This window comes from Ambystoma mexicanum, chromosome 10 (assembly GCF_040938575.1).
Source record: "Ambystoma mexicanum isolate Mex_15411 chromosome 10, UKY_AmexF1_1, whole genome shotgun sequence".
NCBI classification, from domain to species: domain Eukaryota; kingdom Metazoa; phylum Chordata; class Amphibia; order Caudata; family Ambystomatidae; genus Ambystoma; species Ambystoma mexicanum.
Window position 1 is genome coordinate 631,907,072 of NC_090932.1, and position 18,871 is coordinate 631,925,942.

The window sequence follows — 18,871 nt, forward strand, 5'->3', positions numbered from 1 at the left end:
GAAATCAACTGCCATGGTGTGCCAAGGGTAAGGAGGAATCTCGGGGGGATGAAGCAACCCTAGGGGCCTCTTCCTAGGAATCTTCACCTGGGCACACACAGGACAACTCTTTACGTAACGTTCAACATCATGGGCCCAACCTGGCCACCAGAACTGTCTGGATATTATTTCTCAAGTTGCTCCGATACCACGATGGCCACCAACTCGGGAGTCGTGAAACCCCTGAAGCACAAGAGCTCGAAGAGAGGTTGTGGGAACATATAGCCTGTTCCGGAAGAAAAGTAGTCCATTCTCTTCAGTAACCTGAGGATTCCTCATGAGGCCTTCCCGATCAGGATCGGTAATAGTGTCTTGTAGAATCTTCTGGAGATAGGGTGATAAGGTGTATATGAAATGCTTTGGGGATATAATTGGCTCCTCCCTGTACTGCTTTCTTGCTTCTACCTCCAAGGATCGGGACAAGGCATCGGCCTTTAAATTGCGAGCACTGGGGATGTATGTGATATGGAAGTCATAGTGGGAGAAAAAAAAGTCCCATCGGGCTTGGCAAGAGGTACGGCACTGAAGAGACTTTAAGTACTGCAAATTTCGGTGGTCTGTACGTACTTCCACAGAATGCCGGCCTCCTAGGAGATGATGTCTCCACTCTTCGAATGCAGTTTTTATTGCCAAGAGTTCTTTCTCGATTACTGCATAATTTTGTTCGCTAGGCGTGAGCTTGCGGGAAAAGTATGCCACAGGGTGTTCCACACCGGTTTCTGGTTCCATTTGTAAAAGGACTGCACCCACGGCAAGATCGGAAGCGTCGGCTTCTACTATATATGGCACTTCGTCATTAGGATGACGCAAAATGGGAGCAGTACTAAAGGCTTGTTTCAAGACGTTGAAAGCCTCAGTTGCTTGTGTATTCCAGAAAAAAGGCGTTTTACTGCTAGTTAGTTGAGTTAAGGGAGCCGTGAGTTGAGAAAAAAAATGGGGTATAAATTGCCGATAAAAATTAGCAAACCCCAAAAATCGTTGTAGGGACTTTATATCAGAAGGTTGAGTCCAAACTTGAATGGCTTGTACCTTGGCCGGATCCATGAATATTCCAGTGCCACTGATCACATAGCCCAGGAATTCCATCTTTTTCTGGTGAAAAGAACACTTCTCAACCTTAACGTACAGGTGGTTCTGGGACAAACGTTGAAGTACCTCTCGAACGTGTTCAACATGTTGCTCCAGGGAGACAGAAAAAATGAGGATATCATCGAGGTACACCCAAACTGATATCCCGATTAGATCACAAAAAACGCTATCCATAAAACGCTGAAAGACAGCCGGGGCATTGCACAAACCGAATGGCATTACCCGGTATTCGTAATGCCCGAAAGGAGTCTTAAAGGCCGTCTTCCATTCGTCTCCCTCTTTGATTCGTATTAAATGATAAGCGCCTCGTAGATCCAACTTAGTAAACACCTGGGCAGTTCGAAGGGACTCCATGATGCTTCGAATCAATGGCAATGGATACCTATCTTTTCTTGTAATGTCATTTAATTGACGGTAGTCAATACAGGGTCGTAGGGTTCCTTCCTTCTTCTTCACAAAGAATAGCGGGAATCCAGCTGGTGATTTCGAGGGAGTGATATAACCCTTCCTAATACAGTCTGACAAGTATTCTTGAAGAACTGCCTTCTCAGTAAGGGACAAGGCGTATACCTTCCCATGAGGTATTACTGAACCAGGTACCAATTCGATAGTACAGTCAAATGTTCGATGAGGTGGCAGTGGTATGTCTTCGGGTTCAGAAAATACTGGCTGGAATTCGGCATATTCCTGAGGGACAGACAACAGAGCACAAAGTTCAGGAGAGCCAGTACCCCTCGTGAGGGGTATGGTTGAAATCTCCTTTCCTGACACACCGGCCAAACAGCAATCCTGGAGACAGAGAGCGGAGGTGAAATCCAAAAGGCGTGCTCCCCAATTGATGGTAGGATTATGGTGAAGAAGCCAAGGTAAACCCAAGACCACGGGATAAGAGGGTGATTTGATAACATCCAAGGCGATCTCTTCCCCATGTTCTTTAATCTGCATATGAAGACACATGGTTTGTTGACGGATTGGACCGGAAGATAAAGGGGTTCCATCGATGACCTCGACTGGCAAGACACTTCTCCGGGGTAACAAGGGTATTCCTTGGCTAATTGCAAATGTCTCGTCTATATAGTTCCCAGATGCTCCACAATCTAGTAAGCCCAGCACCTCTGTCTTCTTGTTTAACCATGACAACTTGATCCTCACCACCAGTAAAACAGCCGGTTGCATGGGATGGAATGAAAAGGCGGAACTGGAAAGGACTGAATACGAATCTGGACCTGTCGTTGCCCTTCCAACTGACGACAGGCCAACTAGTTTTCCGGCTTTCTTTGTGGGCGTAAAGGACAAGTACCCAAGAAATGCCCAGCAGCCCCACAGTATAGGCAAAGTCTTAGATTCCGTCTGCGTTTCCGTTCAGCTTCCGAGAGCGGACCCCTAACGGCTCCCAACTGCATGGGTTCGGGGCCGGAATCCGAAAGTCCGGAATTTCCAGTTTGAACGTTGGGTGGTCTTGTGAACAGCCGTTCAGCTCGTCGTCTCTCACCCTTCCGTTCCGCCAATCTATGGTCTATTCGCAACACTTGTTCAATTAATTGTTGCAAGGTATCAGGTTCAGGGATGTGTAGCAATTCATCTTTGTACTCCTCTCTTAGACCTCTTCGGAACAAAGTCTTTTGAGTTATCTCAGGCCACTGGGAGTCAGTTGCCAACTGACGGAAACGGCCGATGTAAGCTATAATATCCATAACACCCTGTTTTAGTTCCATCAACTGATTCTGAGCTGCGGAGGCTAGATTTGGTGACTGAAAGACCTCCAGAAATGCCTTTTCAAAAGCTGCAAAGTCATTGAGTATGGGGCTATTGGCAGACACCAATGGAGCGGCCCAGGCCAGGGCGTTTCCAGTCAGATTCCCCAGGATATATCCTATCTTGGCTTTATCAGAATTGAAATGCGAGGCTCTGAACAGGAAATGTATTCTGCAATGGTTGCAAAACTCTGCCACTCGTCTCGGGTCGCCGTCGAACTTGATGGGCGTAGTCTGGGACATAGCCCCTTCTCCTCGGGACGCTACCCCAGAGGCTTGTGACACCATCTGTCTTAGACCAATGTTCTCTTGACGGAGTGCTGTCATTTCAGCCCGAAGAACACGCATCTCTTCCCGGAGATCTTGAGCCTCGTCCATCTCGAAGTCGGAAGGTAGGCGTCTCAATCTGTTAAAGATGGCGTCTCTTGGGCGCTGAGTACCTGGGCTTCCGGTAGTTGTTCTTGGTGAGGTCGCCAGGCTGTCCGACAGGTGATTGAAGAATATGAAACGCGAGAAACCAGCACACCCCTTCCCCTAGAGTCAACAGGGTTAGAGGTGGGCCAGCTCCCAACGCCACAAAAGTGCACCTTCCTGGTTCTTGCAGTGTTGGAGCAGTGTAGCAAGATAGAATTGCGGACGGAATGCTGTGGTGTTTCCAGAGGATGCAAAAAACTGGAGGAGGCAGGCAGGTCTTGGAAGGCAAGGTAGAAGAGCAAGACCGTAGCGGGCACAACAGTAGAACAAGGCTGGAGCAGGCTGGAGCAGGCAAGGACTGAAGGGCAGGCTGGAGCAGGTGAGGACTGAAGGGCAGGCTGGAGCAGGCAAGGACTGAAGGGCAGGCTGGAGCAGGTGAGGACTGAAGGGCAGGCTGGAGCAGGCAAGGACTGAAGGGCAGGCTGGAGCAGGTGAGGACCGAAGGGCAGGCTGGAGCAGGCGAGGACAGGAGAGCAAGCTGGAGCTGGCAAGGACTGGAGCTGAAGCAGCGAGGCTTCAGGAGCGAAGACACGATCCGTGAAACAAACCGCATTGAGACGCGGTGAGCTTCAGGATCATGCGCCTTAAATAAGACCGGCAGCACTCGGGAGGCTTGGAACGCAAGCCGTGTTATCCCCGAGTGCTGCCGCGTCCGAAACGAGGCTTGGGAAGCAAGCTTGTGGCTTCCCAAGCGCCTCGAGGACTGCGCATGCGTGAAGACCAAGACGCGGTCTTCCGCGCATGCGCAGGCCCCGGGACACAGAAACCCCGGAAGCGCCGGGTGTCGCGGACAACCGCGGACCCCCCAACCGGTATCGGGGATAACAGCGCCAGGATGGGGCGCGTCGGAACCCATAACCGCGCCCCCTCCGACAGGTAAGTGAGGTGGAGGTGGTGACAATAGCTCTGATTTCCACTCTAGAAATGTATCCAGATACCCCCATAACAATCTATTCTCTCTCGTCATACTTCACCTCCACAGAAAATTAGAGGTTTTAGAAAATCTGATGGCATGCCAGTACAATATGCCCAATTATTATCCATCTTAATTGATGCATTGTTGCGCCCTGCTGCCGTAGCGGCCACAAAATGCACCTGCCCACACTAATGGAACAGAGATGATAGCACGCAGTGATACTGTTGCAGATTCTGCGGCAAAGGAAGCATCATACATGCCCAAGATCTTGGAGATGGTAGTGTTGCCCCCAAATGTAACCCAACAGCAAGTACAGCTAAAAGAACCATACAACACCTTACCACTAGCATAAATAATAGTGTTACAGGGACTAGACCCCCAACATGAAAAGGAACTGTGGGCTAGGAGAGGGTGCATTTTGTCACTCACTGATCTAGTGTGGAGACAAACTATTCCAGGGATACGCATCATGCAACTAGAGCTACTGAAATTTGCCATCGAGCAGCTGCATTATCCGCACACACATCAAAGAAATATGTACCGGCAGATTTATGAGAGGAATGGTTTGTTTCTAATTTAAAAGGACGAATGTCAGAATGTATAACAAACTGTGTAGTGTGTCGACAATATACTACAGTACACCGAATAAAAACAGTGGAAGCAACAGTGCCTCTCCCATCAGGGTCCTTTCTCCATTTGCATATCAACTATCTTGATATGGTAAATAGCGTAAGATATCACTATATGATTGTTGTGGTATGCCCTTAGTCCCGATGGCTTGAAGCGGGACCATTGTGCTGCAAAATCATCATTAAAATTCCTCACACACAAGGTAATCCCCAGCTGGGATATCTATGAGGTACTGCAATGAGATAATGGGCAGAATGTTTTCAATGCTTTGTTTAAAGAGATAATATCTCTATTGGGCATAACACACAAGATGTGTTTAGTGTACCACCCACAAGCCAACTGAATTGTGGAGCGCCTCAACGGCCTGCTCAAAGAGCACCTTGGGAAACTCTGTGTTACCCTGAAAAAATGGGCTGCCCTCTTTGCATTTGTCCTCTGTGCAGTGTGGATTCAATCATGCTCTGACACTCATCTCACACTGCATGAAGTAGTAACTGGTAGAAGAATGTGTATTCCACTTACACCTGCATGTGCACATTTAAATGCTGAAAATTCAGCAACTGTTTTAGGTGATGAATTTCATTAATACTTTAGGGCTATGACTGATTCTCTTAAGTTCATTTCACATCAGATAAAGTAGAAACTGGAATAAGAATGCATATTCCACTTACACCTGCATGAGCCACAGCTACGGAGAAGAAGAAACACTACAAGAAGCATCAGCGCTGCTACCACTGCTGCAGGTCTGCCCGGGGGACCAGGTATTGATTTGTAACTTTGTGAGGAAATTTAATAACCCTCGCTTCGTGGGTCCATTCGTGGTGGAGTATGCCACAGTGACTGCAGTGAAACTCCACGGATGTAAAAGATGGGTCCATCTGTTTGACATCAAGAGAGGTAAGAGCAAAATCCCCCCTTCTGAGGACAAGTAGGGCAGTGAAAGGGAAGTGTCATAAGATATAATATCACTATGTCAAACTCTATGCATCCGTTTCTCAACATGGACTCAGAAAGTAATAATGCACAGCAGAGGAGATGCAGAGGATTAATGGAAACCGGGCCTCGTATAGCATTTATTCTTGTTCTTTTTTTTCTATATTTCATTTTTTTGGATGGAATATAAATTGTTGGTGGGACAACAAGTGGTTAATAATTTAAAACATATTTGCAAACAAAACTGGAAACATGACTAGGACAAGGAAAGACATGTTTGACCCAGAAAGACTTGAAGGGGATCCCATGATGGCTTCGCTACAGAGATAGAAAATCTATGGTATCCAAATGCAGGTATTTATTTTACTTTTAATTATTTTTATTGTTTAAAGTGCAGACCTAGCTAGAGAGCAGCAAAGCATTGTACAGAGTGTGTGTAGCCTGCATTTGGGCTGCCATCTTTTAACAGTAGAACAGTACTGTCACCTCTGTGTGTCGGTGTTTGCGTCCATTGGAATTAGTCCTTGGTCAGTTGTTGTTGAAAGAGTCATGATTTGAGAGATTTGAGAAATTGGAGAATTGTGGGGGTATTCCAGGCCGACACTGGGATCGAGTTCCAGAGGTTGGGTACATAACATGAGAAGGATTGTTTGTAGGTCTTCTCTTTGCGGACTAGTTGTGATTCAAGCTGGTTGGTTGTTTTGATGCATGAGGAGTGTGTGCCATGAGATATGTGGAGTTTAGTTACCAGGTACACTGGTGTGCTACTCGTGACTGCTTTGTAGATGATACATGCAGTCTTGAACAGTATCCTGGCTTGGAGTGGAAGCCAATGTACTTCCCGTAGTATGTGGGTAATTCGGTCAAATTTCCATGCTCCTGTAGTAAGACATTTTGCACTCTGGTGGTTTGCTTTTTGGGGAGCCAAATGAGCAGCTGGGAGCCCTGTCAGGAGAGCATTTTCCCTATCGTTGTGTGAGAGCACAAGGGCCTGCACTACAGTTGGAAGTCCTGCGGCGCGAGGAAGGGTTTGATTTTTCAAAGGGTAGAGATTCAGAGCCATGCTATTTGGGCTTTCTTGGCTACATGTTTCTGGAAAGACAGTCTGTTGTCAATGGTGAAGCCTAAGGATTTTCCTGAGTCTGAGAGCTTTGGATCAAATCCACCTAGGCGCATATCATTGAGCCATTGTTGGACAAGTTATTTTTTAAGCGTGCGGACTGATGAAGATGAATTCAGTCTTGGAATGGTTTAGTGTGAGGTGGACAGTCGACATCCAGGACTGGATGATGGCTAGTTCGTGGAGACAAGGTAGTGGGAAGAGAGAGATTAAATGAGACTTGTTATGTCTGCTCTCTCATTCCCCATGATACAGCTGCTCCCAGACTGTTAATACCACAGGAAGGAAACAGCACACTGCTTAGTTCATTTTGCCCTATGCAAGACTAGAGGGTTATTCCAGGGACATAGGGCACCTGTCAAATGGGAAGACAGTTCAGTATGTGTTGTTGACGTTATACAAATGGAGAAAATGGCAGATAGACTGTGATCCAAAAAATATTGGAATGCATTATACACTGGATGGACCGCATATGGGGGAAATAACATTTAGAATTATGAGTTTAAAGAATTGCAAAAATGCACAAGGTAAGGTATTGCCTTGGTGCACACAGACAGCATAGCTGCACATAATTGGAGATGTCTTTCAAAGAGGGAAATGGGAAGAAGGGATAATGGGATGCAGAACAGAGTCAGTGGTTGGATTGGCACAAGAAACAGTTGCACACTTGAACAATATATGTCTTGCTGAATGGAGGCAAAATGCAAAATGTTAACTTGGATAAATGTGAAAAACTAACTGTTTCACATCGAACATCTCATGCAGCCTTTGTCATGTTTCAGATATAATTAAATTATCAAAGTGGGAACGAACATTGGGTGAAAAAGAATAATGGACATGCCAGCCTTGAAATTGGGGACAGCAGCTCTCATGGACCATTACTGGTCCTGCAGCACCCAGGCCTACAAGCACCTCCCACCGAACGTTAACACCTCTTCTTTCACCATAATTGGTGGTGTCACAAAACCATGTTACCTCAATTGTCGAGCACCCTGCTCTAAATGATGTTAACTATCGCAAGAAAGATACTAGCTCATCGACGTTGAAAGGGAACAAGAGAGAAAACTAGTTTTTATAACCCTCTTCTGACAGTTTGGCAGCGATCCCTACAAATTACAGACTTTATAGGAAGGCAACTGTCTTCTTCACATCGCTTTTAGCACCTGGAATTCAAGCAGCCACAAATGCAAAGTGGGTTCAGATCACCCAGTGGGAGCAGCTTCAGCTTGCAAACGCTACCAAAAAGGACTGAACTCGATCAAAGAAGAGCTTAGGGCTGTCAGATTTAAGCACTCACCAGAGTAGGTATGTTCTGGACCTCCTTATCGCTATTGAAGGAGGTGTATGTTCAGAAATGGGCACAAAATGGTGTACATGCACACCATCAAACAACACACAAAACAGCAGTTTAGCAGATGGTATTTCTGCCCTGCCTACATTGCACACTACCATGAAGAAGAAGAGTGGTCCAGTTGTTGATGAAGACTGTTATCATGTAATGGTTTTCCTGGGTGCCCTCTTAGCTGGGCAACATTTTTAAAGTATGAGTTCCCATCCTTATTTTCTTATCATACGCCTCTGCATTGTATACATAGTTTTAGGGTATTTAAAGGGGGTTGGGAAGAAAAAGGCACAAGCACAAATAGTGTCACTTACATTAGGATCTTTTGATGGAACTGTCCTCTCAATACATGCTCATACACAAATAGACCTGTGGAATGGGGAGAAAGACATACACATGGTTGCAATAGATAGATATCCCCATTGGCCCCACTGCTAACTGTTTTTACCACCACCTAAGCTCTGAACATTATATGCAACACTGGGAAGATTGTAATGCAGATGGAGAGTGTTGTTTTATGACATGTCATTGAGAATAGTATGCAGCATGCAGAGGAAGCTTGAAGGGAGTGTGTTGGGCATGGATCCTAAACAATGCCTATGATAGAATGAGGGCTGCAGGTTTATTGGTTAGTAAACTAAGAAAAGGGGGGAATGTGATGGTGCAAATGGGGCAAATGTCACTGCCCCCACAGCCCCAAAATGAGAATGTTAATACAATATAAGGGAGCTCACTTAAATGAATGATTTAAAATCCTTTTTTCCCTAACTACTTTCAATAGGCCTCCATACAAGAAACACACCAATGCAGGCAGATCAGATAGTCTTATTATATTGCTGTTAGAATATAAACACAGGTAGTAGTAGTTTACAATACTATGGGCCTCATTAGGACCCTGGCGGTAGGGGGGTAACAGGGCCGGTAGAGATGCCTCATAATGATGAGGTCTCCTTGCGGGACCCGGTAAGGATGCCTGGTTTTACCAGACGTCCTTAGCGGGTCTCGCGAGTGGCCCAGCATGCTTACAACTGGCCCGTCATTAACGGGCCTGTTGTTAGCATGCTCCCCATTCCCATTGAGCCCTATAGGGGCTCAAATGGGAATGGGGATGTACCGGGTGTGGGTTCCCTGAATGGGGAAATACCAGGCCCTCCAAGGTCGGAATGGCCTGGTATTTCCCCATTCAGGGAACCCAGACCCGACCCGAGTTTGGGGGTACCCATGCCCTTATTAAGGGCATGGCTACCTCCAAACTCATAATGAGGCCCTATAGGTAGTTGTGCCACATTGAAGGAGTTGGGCTCCAGCATACACTGAGAAGATCAATGAGAAATATGGGGTGCTGAATACACCATCTGAGGGTTTTTCTCCCTTCCCTTTTTTTTTTACCCCCGTATCCGCCTGTCGGCACAGACGATTCTTATTTGTAACATCTAGCGAATGATCCTGATCATACGATTCCTTTTAGCGACCTGCTTACCCATCCGGACATAGCGGTCGAGTCATTTCTTCATCTATTTTGGGCCGAAATATGCAGAGAAATGGTAGCGCTTAGGCGTCCCTAGCAACGGAACACAGTACGCGCATGCGCGTCACAACGTGTTCTTTTGATATGACTTTAAGTTAATTCCACATTTCCTTTATTATCGTGTCCCACTGTGTTTTTGACCGTAGCACTGCTCTGAGGTTGAGTGGTACTTTTTACACAGGATTGTAGGCTTTTACCCACAAGGATTATACACGGGACTTATTGTCCCGCACCAAAATGGCGCCCTCGCACGGCTATGCGTCTGCGCGCCGCTGCCATGGCAACTGTACTAGCTTGAGAGAAGCGAACAGCGCGCCCGTGCGAGCTGCTGCCATTCCAGTGTAGCGTCCAGCAAACGAGCTGCTCTTTGTAAGTACCAATGCACATGTTGCTTACTTTATGACAACCACAAGAGGTGGATGACCACTGAGAACCCCTTTCTCCCTTTTGGAGTACTTGCTTTTGAAATCTCAGCTGACGCTCTCCACTGGGAACACAGACTCTTTGAGCCTGTTTAATTTAGGTTTATTCAGATTTCACGGACATAGATATTACTTTGGGAATTTATGGTGACTTGATGTTCACCATTGTCATAGTTAAACTCAAGCTATTTATCTCAAGTTGTTAGTTACCTAGACCCTTTTTCCGTACTTTCAGTGATCCATTCCCGGTTACGCAGTTCGACACTGTCCATGCACCCGGCGAGACCTCGCTGTCTTGTGACTGGGTGAGTAACAACAATCTTATAGCATGAGTATCCTTGTGAAGATAGTTTTACTTATAGGGTCAAATTCTTACAAAATGTTTTTTTATATATCATTTCAACCACACAGGTGATTATGGTCCGTTTCTGTCTCTTACGAAGAGCAGGTCAGTGTACTCTCATGCATGTGTATTTAATGTAAGTGTCTTTCAAACGTCCCCCAGACCTAATGAGTGTATCCTTAAACTTTGTAGGAATTGCAACTGGATTTTGATGAAACTAAAACACGTCCTGCCCTGAAGATGGATTTGTATTAATCTGAAACGCACTGAGTACATACTAGGAGTGTCTTTAGGAACCCTGAGTAGAGTGAAAGAAACTACTCAGAAGTGGGGCTACACCAAGGTGGTGATTGCCCCCCATATGAATCCCCCTACCAATGATTTTATGTGAATATATACTACATATATATGCGCTTTTCTTTACCTAACAGGTTTTGTTTGAGTGATTTACTCAGCTCAAATTTAAGTTTGTCCCTTGTGTTTGAATTACTGATCTGTAAAAACTGAACTGTGAATACAAATGGTAATAACACACTCCAAAGGAGTAGTATGCTAAAGAATATATTTTTATACAATAAACTGTCTTTGTTTGGCTATTTTGCCTGTCGGACTTACTCTATGTCTGCCTTTATCACAGCCTGACGTAGTCTTGTCTGTAGATTTACAGATGTTTAGAGCTCCTGACATACCATTAGCTCTTCTTGAACTATTTATAAAACCTACTATTTATTTTGCAATAATTGTTTGAACCTTAATCCCTCTATACCCCACACCTCCCTACCGGGGTCTTTGGACTATACTGGGAATATACACCACTTGGGACTAGTTCCCACTAGGAGTGCAGCAAAGGGTTACCAACTTGCAAAAGTCGGTGTGTGTTCTTTGTTTCATTTGTGCTGAATACACTGAGCACATTACTAAAAGTTACATATGAGAAGAAACAGTATTCCTGATTAACATATTTGTAGCACTGAGCGAAGGATCCGCCATTTTGCAGAAAAGGCTTTATGTGAAATGGCCCAGCATGTTTTTTTAGAGCCATCGCACCACAGTGTTTAACTTTGTTCAACTTTATGGAAAGCCCTTTTCTCGAATGAAAGTATGAGCCAGCTAATGTTACAGTGGAAGAGAGTACAAGATAGTGCTCGATGTTGTGTCCAAGAGACATTTTTCCCATGGCACAAGAACAGAAATGTAGCAATTATTTTTGCTCCAAACAGTAATTGAATAAACACACAGAAGTCTTGATCACCAGGTTTATGGTGCCCCAAGACGAAATATTGCCAAAACACCAAATTAATTTGGATACAAAGTTGCCCTTATGGTCGTGTAGTGCCACTACACTCTGTATCAAATACAGTATAATAGAAGGAAATATCCCAGGCAAACAGAGCTCCATAAAGACTGTTATCCATCCCATGACGCAATTAAAAGATTATGCATCTGCGTTGACAGCGAGTATCGAGACCACAGTTGCAAACTAGAATATTCAAGGTTAGGAAAGCAGTCTGGAACAAATGAGGCCCTAGCATGGGAAATGAGATGGGAGTATCTTTTTATTCGTTGAAACTGGGGTTTGATCCCTCTATTCCCATCAACAGTAAATTAAATAATAATTGGAATGTCTAGGATGGTTGCAATATTCGAGACCACCTTAAGACTTGCCATCCAATGGCAGTGACATATTTTTATCACTGTCTGTATGAAGTGTGCCAGACCAGAGCATGTGGTAGTGATGTTATTGTAATGATGTCTATGTTTGAGGGGTTGGACCTGGGTGGGGTCATAGATAATGGACTAGCCAATGGTAGACTCCAACGTATAGGGATCTATAGGTGTTTTGATTAGTTTAGCCAATTACTATGCAGTTTGTATGGTTTTGCACCTTATAATCCTCAGCCCGATGTGGGCCCATTGAGTTTTTTGTATCTTGCTTGACTCCCGTCCAATACTTTATACGTTAAAAAAGTGAATAAAGCTTTTGAAGGGGGATATGGCCATTGTACAATTTTAGAGCCCTAGGGTGGATACGTTCGCAGTACAACAGCTAGGAGCCCTTGGACCAAGGAGTAATTTTTCAAGAATACCTGGATGAAATCTCCTTACTTATTGTTTGCCATGTGTTTTCAAATGCAGTAGACTATATCCTCCCTAATAAGTGAAAAGCAGCCCCTAGCGTGTCTGTTCCATTGTATGCATTTGTTAACCATTGCCTCCTGGGTCTCAAAAGCACAACTGGATAAACTTGGTATATTGTGCATTACAATAAAGTGTCTTCCATTCATGTTCCCTAAACTCTCTGTGTTAAGGCAAGTGGCCATCTCCTTGTTGTACAGATTTTGTGTGTTAACTCTTGCTCTAGCGTGCATTAGTTATCTTGGTGGAGGGTTAATACTTGCATAAATATTTCTGACATTGATGGTTGCCTGAGTTGAATAGATGGATTTTTGTACCAAATAACATTCGGTACATATCTCTGTACGCACGGCACCCAAAGTATAGCATGTGGTTCGATTTTTGTCACCATTTGAATTATCCAGGTTTTTAGGTTCTGCTCCCAATGCACCTGGAGAAATGTTCTTGCTTGACTTCTCTAGAGCAATATATGGCTTTTCATTTACTCTAGGGGGAATGATGTCTGGTATTAAAGCATCTCTGATTCCTCCCACAAAATTTGCCGACAGAACTCTCATTGGCAATTTTTTTAGTTCAGCAATGATTTTATTTCCACAGTAATTATCTTAAAATCATTTATAGAGGGCAGCATGCACCAGAGGGCATCTTGGCGCTAACTTAGGCAGGGCAAGGGCAAGGAGAATGTTACTAAACAAAAGCAGAGACTAAAGCCTAAAAGAGATACGTTTTTAGAGATCACTAAACAAGCAAATGTTCTTTGACCACCCAAAGAGCATGAGGGAGGTAGTTCCACAAGGAGGTGGGGGACACTGAGAACTGACCACCCACACAAGTCATTTTAAACAGTGGGGCCTACTCCACACAAGCCTGAGCCGATCGTAGTGCCCGATGAGGGACAGAAATCCTAAATGTCACCTGTAAATAAGCACTCCTGTGCTATGCAGGACCCGATGTACCAGGCAAAGTGCCTTAAATTGAATGCGCTTTACAACTAGAAGCCAGTGTAGGCTGCGTGGAATTGAAGAGGTGTGAGTGGAATTAGGGGCAGAGGTGGCTGCTTGGGCTGCCACAATCTGCAAAATTTGCAAACGGCAGTAAACTGGTTGGGAAATAAATAACATAGAATTACAATTCTCAAGAGAGGAAAGTACCAGAAAAGATACCACTGGTGTTTGGAGATGATCAGGTAAGAAAGGGAGAACTGCACGCAGAATTTTCAATTTCAGATAGCCTGCCTGACAAACTGCACTAACCTGATCAGCCATTGACAGGAAAGACATGACTTTTATCCAGAGATCTTAAACCACAGGAACCAGGATAGGGCAGAGACCCAATGAAGGGGGTTGAAAAAGGGGAGACCAAAGAGCAGCCTCAGCAGAAGAACCCACCACCAGAACCTCAGTCTTTTCCCCATTCACCCTAAGCCAGAAGGTACACATCCATACCCCCATGTCTTCAAGGCAGACCCTGACCTGGCTGCAATTTCAGGCACAGACAGAACTAACCAAACCAGAACGCGAATATTACCTGCATAGGCATTGCACTGTAAACCATGGGAGGAGATAGGATTGGTAAGTGGCTGAACTTAAACATTAAACATAACTGGGGAAATGGTGGAGCTTTGAGGAACACCACAGGAAAGGGCAACAGGGGCAGAACGGAATGGTGAAAGAAAGAGAGATTGAGAGCAAGAAAAGAAGTAAAATAGGACAAAACTGCAACTGAGAAGACAGCCCTGTGAGATTGGCAAGCAGAAAGGCATGAACAATGGTATCAAAGGCGGCAGACAGCTCAAGCAATATCAAGGCTCCTGTGCCACCCTGATCATGCAGTCGAGCGAGGTCACCCAGGACAGAGACTAGCACCCCCTCTGTGCCATGTCCTGGTCAGAACCCAGTATAAGATGGGTGGAAAAAGGAAGAATCCTCTAGAGAAGATGTGAGTAGAGGACATAGTAAGGATTCCAGAAGTTTCATAAGAAAAGGCAAAAGAGAAATAGCATGAAGGTTTGCAGGGATGGAAGGATCAAGTGTGCTTTTCTTTGTGTTTTTTTATAAGGTATTCACCGGGCATGCTTAAAGGGGGCTTAAATTTGACCCGTTTTAAGCAAGAAATTCACTGCGTGATTAATGTGGAGGGTTTTGACCCATGTGGAATCATTAGACGGGGTAAAGATGGGGATTAAGCTGTCGCTGCCCATCATTTTGCCCCAGAACAAAAATAAATAATTGGAGTGGGTAAAGATGGGGATGCGCTGTCGCCGCCCATCATTTCATCCCAGAATCCAGGAGAGCTGCGCAGTTGTGCGCACACCAAAATGGTTACCTAACTTGCCACCCACCAGTGTAAAGAAAGGTCTTTGTTAACAAAATCCACTGTTACTGATGTCAAAAAGTTGCTGAAATCGTGACTCATTGGACCACTTTAAAGATTCAACCCTTTTTGTGGGGTTCCACATAACCATCTTACTGTAAGGAGCCCCATCAAAACAATGTTAAGCAAGGATTTACTACCATGTAAGAACCATTCCTGTTTAGAATGCATTAATCCAAGAAAATCCCAAAGTTGCATGCAGTGCCAACAAAATCCTCTAGGCGGCACTAGCGGTCTAAACTCTGACTGGAGAACTGAGTGCAGTTTGCTGACAAAGGGATTTGACTCAGCTGACTTCAAAGGCTGCATTTTAATTAAAAAAATTAGCCACATGCTGTTCCCAGAGGCCTGAAGCCTGGGAAACCCTATCACCTCCAGAAGCTTCACACCAGGAGTTAGAATCTCACATGACCTCTTGATTGATAGAAGGCAGACTGGCTGGGAGCTTCCCAGAGACCACACAAAGGACCCTTTCCTCTGAAAGGAATATGTTAATTCTGAAATGTTTGCTGTCAACAAAGATCTGCAAGCCAGCAGAGATCAGAGGACTGACCCACCCAAGTCTTGGAGGTGGACCTCAACACTCTGAGGATTGAATTGAAAGGAAAATATATATTTTACAAAAACACTGATAACTCTTTGTAATCAAATGACAGAAATGTATAACTTTGAGAGCTTTAATTTAAAAAATGTACCTTTAATTCAAGGCCAAATTCGAATTTGTGTGATGTTCTGGGGCAAAACCCCATTGTTTATTAATATTACAGACTCCCTGTTTCAGCTAGACAAACGAAAATGCATTGGTATATGGGTAGATATGTGAGGAACAGTTGTATAAAATTTAATGAAGATCCAATGTTGTGCAGCACATGAAAAAGTGCTAGAAGTGGCCATTTTTGAATGCAAGCTCCTAGGAAAAGCAGATTTGTACAGAGACATGGCTAAATTCAGCTACACCATGTATATGTAATTTTAAACAAATGTGTACCTGTGCAAATATGTTTTTAGGTCAGATATAGATTGTGTATAAAGTTGACAGGGGTGGGTTCTCTGTATCATAAACAGACCTCATCATGATGACACTTCATTTCATTCCCCCAATCAAGTAAGGAATGAAAATTTGACCAATGACGAGTGAGAGGGGCAAGGCTAGTGATGCTGCACACACACACCCACTCTCAAGAAATAGATAAAAGCAGAGAGTCAGGACACATAGAGAGATTCAATTTCATCTGCCGCTGGAAGCCCTGCCGGAAAAATCCATACTTACCTCCATCAAACTCCAGAAAGCCAAACTAGAGACTTCAATCTATCCAGAGCAGAGACCAGACCAGAGAGAAGGCAGTGCTGTGCCTAGCAGAGACCAGACCAGAGAGAAAGCAGTGCTGTGCTTAGCAGAGACCAGACCAGGCGCTGTGAGCAGAACCCGGAAAGACCTGACCAGACTGTTGACCAGATCGTGACAAAGCCGCTTTCCTGTTCAAAATCTCTTGTGAGTACTTAGCAAAACTCAGAACACATCTCTTAGTTTAAATTCATCTAATTCAATCTATTTAACCTAAGTAGAACTGCCTCCTAGCTGTCACCTGTCATTTCTAGTAAAATTTGTCATTTTGAAAAAGTGTGCGTTTAAAATTTACAAAACCAAAAACGACCTTTACTAAATTGCTCATATCTCCGCAACCGTTTGGGCTAGAGACTTGCAATAACTTTTATTTGAAAGCTTAGAATCTTAGCTTTGAATCGCACCTAGAACCGCATTCCTACCCCTTATAGTTTTACCGCAATCGCGGAACACGCATCCGCGAATTTTACCGCGATTTGCAATTTCTTCACATGTAAAAACTGCTGCTGTTTGCTTTCCATTTGCCAGAAATTCGTTTAACCTGTTAACTATCCCTGCATCATTGCTAGTGTGAGCCTGGACTAATATTAACTAGATACCACTCACCCTGAACCTCTGAAAGGGAATTAAAAGCGTTTCCAGCATATTTTTTAATTCATTGCCAGCACATATCAAAGCAATTTGGGCCTGTGTTTTCAAACTTCTGTAGTCTAAGCTTGCTGGGGTGAACTTAATCACGTTTGATTGCATTTCTGAGAACTGTGTGTTTTCCTTCCATTTCCTTGCCTTGCATCAAGGGGGGGAGGGGATTGCCAGAGAAAAGTGATTACATTGTTTGGTTGAAATCATATTGAGTATTTTCTGTACTGCATTCATTGAATATTGCATCCACCTGAGCTTACATAAAGCATCCTCTACCACATTATACTTTTGTTCCTATTTACCAGTGTGCTATCTTATCCATTTCATGTCAACTCATTAGTGATTATAAAGAAGTGTGCTAGTGCCAGATTCTCCATTGTTAATCTTTAACATATCAGATTAAGGGTGATATTCAAGTATTAATTTATTATAAAGTGTGATATATCTATTTTAAATTATCAAATAAACCTTTTAAACTTGCAAAACAGAACTACTTCTTGGCTCAGTGGGGTCAGGGGGATTCCAAGAGAGGGGTGTTATATAGGGGTAGTCATCCAGAACGCATGAACTGGACCTAAAGATATATCAATAAGGGTTTTCATTCAGTATTATAGACTAGGCGTTGACTTAGCTGTAGTGTTGAATTGAATCCTCTTACAAAGTGGGGGCTCGTCCGGGATCGTTGGGTTAGATTTACCACTTGTGCAGCTTAATACAGTGTGCTAACTGACGGGATACATACATCCGGTCGGATCACCACGCTGCATTACGCTGTGAAGCATTCCTCAAAAGGGACACTCCAAGAAAAGTTCTGTTCTGCAAAAATAAAATACAAACTTCTGTAAGTCAGGACAGAGATCAATCTCTAGAATGACGACCTTAGTAGACATGAAAATAGCCAGAGAGCACCTCTTGCATAAGCTATTTGTGAGAGGTGAATGGACCGAACAGGGCCAGGATGTGTGGTTGCAGGCCATCACACAACAGGTCACTGAAACAGGGTCAGATATATATAGAGATCAGGGTCCCTTACATGTGGCCCTGAGTGAACTATATATGGCTCCTAAAGCCAAAGATGAACACAATAAGATTGCCAGGGTAGCGGCGTATTTATATTTACATATGGGAGCCGTGCAGGACAAATGTGCTGAAGGCCATGATCTGGCAAAAAGGCAACAGATGGCGTTAGAGAAGGCCCAATCTGATCTGGACTCTTCTGAGCAAAGGCTGCACAGAAGCCAGGAGTCAGAAAATGAGACCAGACAGTACATCACTAAAATAAAGGAGGATATGGATGTGCTGCAAAAGGAAAAGTCAGAACAGGATACCAGATTTCTGGCCTTGCAGAAGGAACACCAAGAAGGTTTGGACTCCCTACTGCAAAGCCAGAAAAAGCTGGAGCAACAGCTAGACCTCAATAGGGCATGTGCTGAGCAGGTAGTCACCCTGCAAGGCCACCTAGATAGAGTGAAGGAGGAGAGCAATAAACTGATTCTGAAAGACCTGGATACCCAGGCAGAGTTTGATCAGGAGCGCCAGAAAGCTGGTGCCTTCCAAAGGCAAAGGGACGACCTGGCGGCACAAATGCAGGCTCTTAGTCAGGAAAGAGACGCCTTAGGCCAGGAAGTCTGCCATTTAAAAAGAAAAATGGAAGAAAATCACCTGGCCCACCAGGGGCTGGGTGATCTCCAAAAAGAAAACCAGAACTTGGTAGAGCACACCAGAAGGGTGGAAGATGCTCTAGCAAGAAAGGAGCAGGCCAATAGGGACATTGCCCAGGAGGTA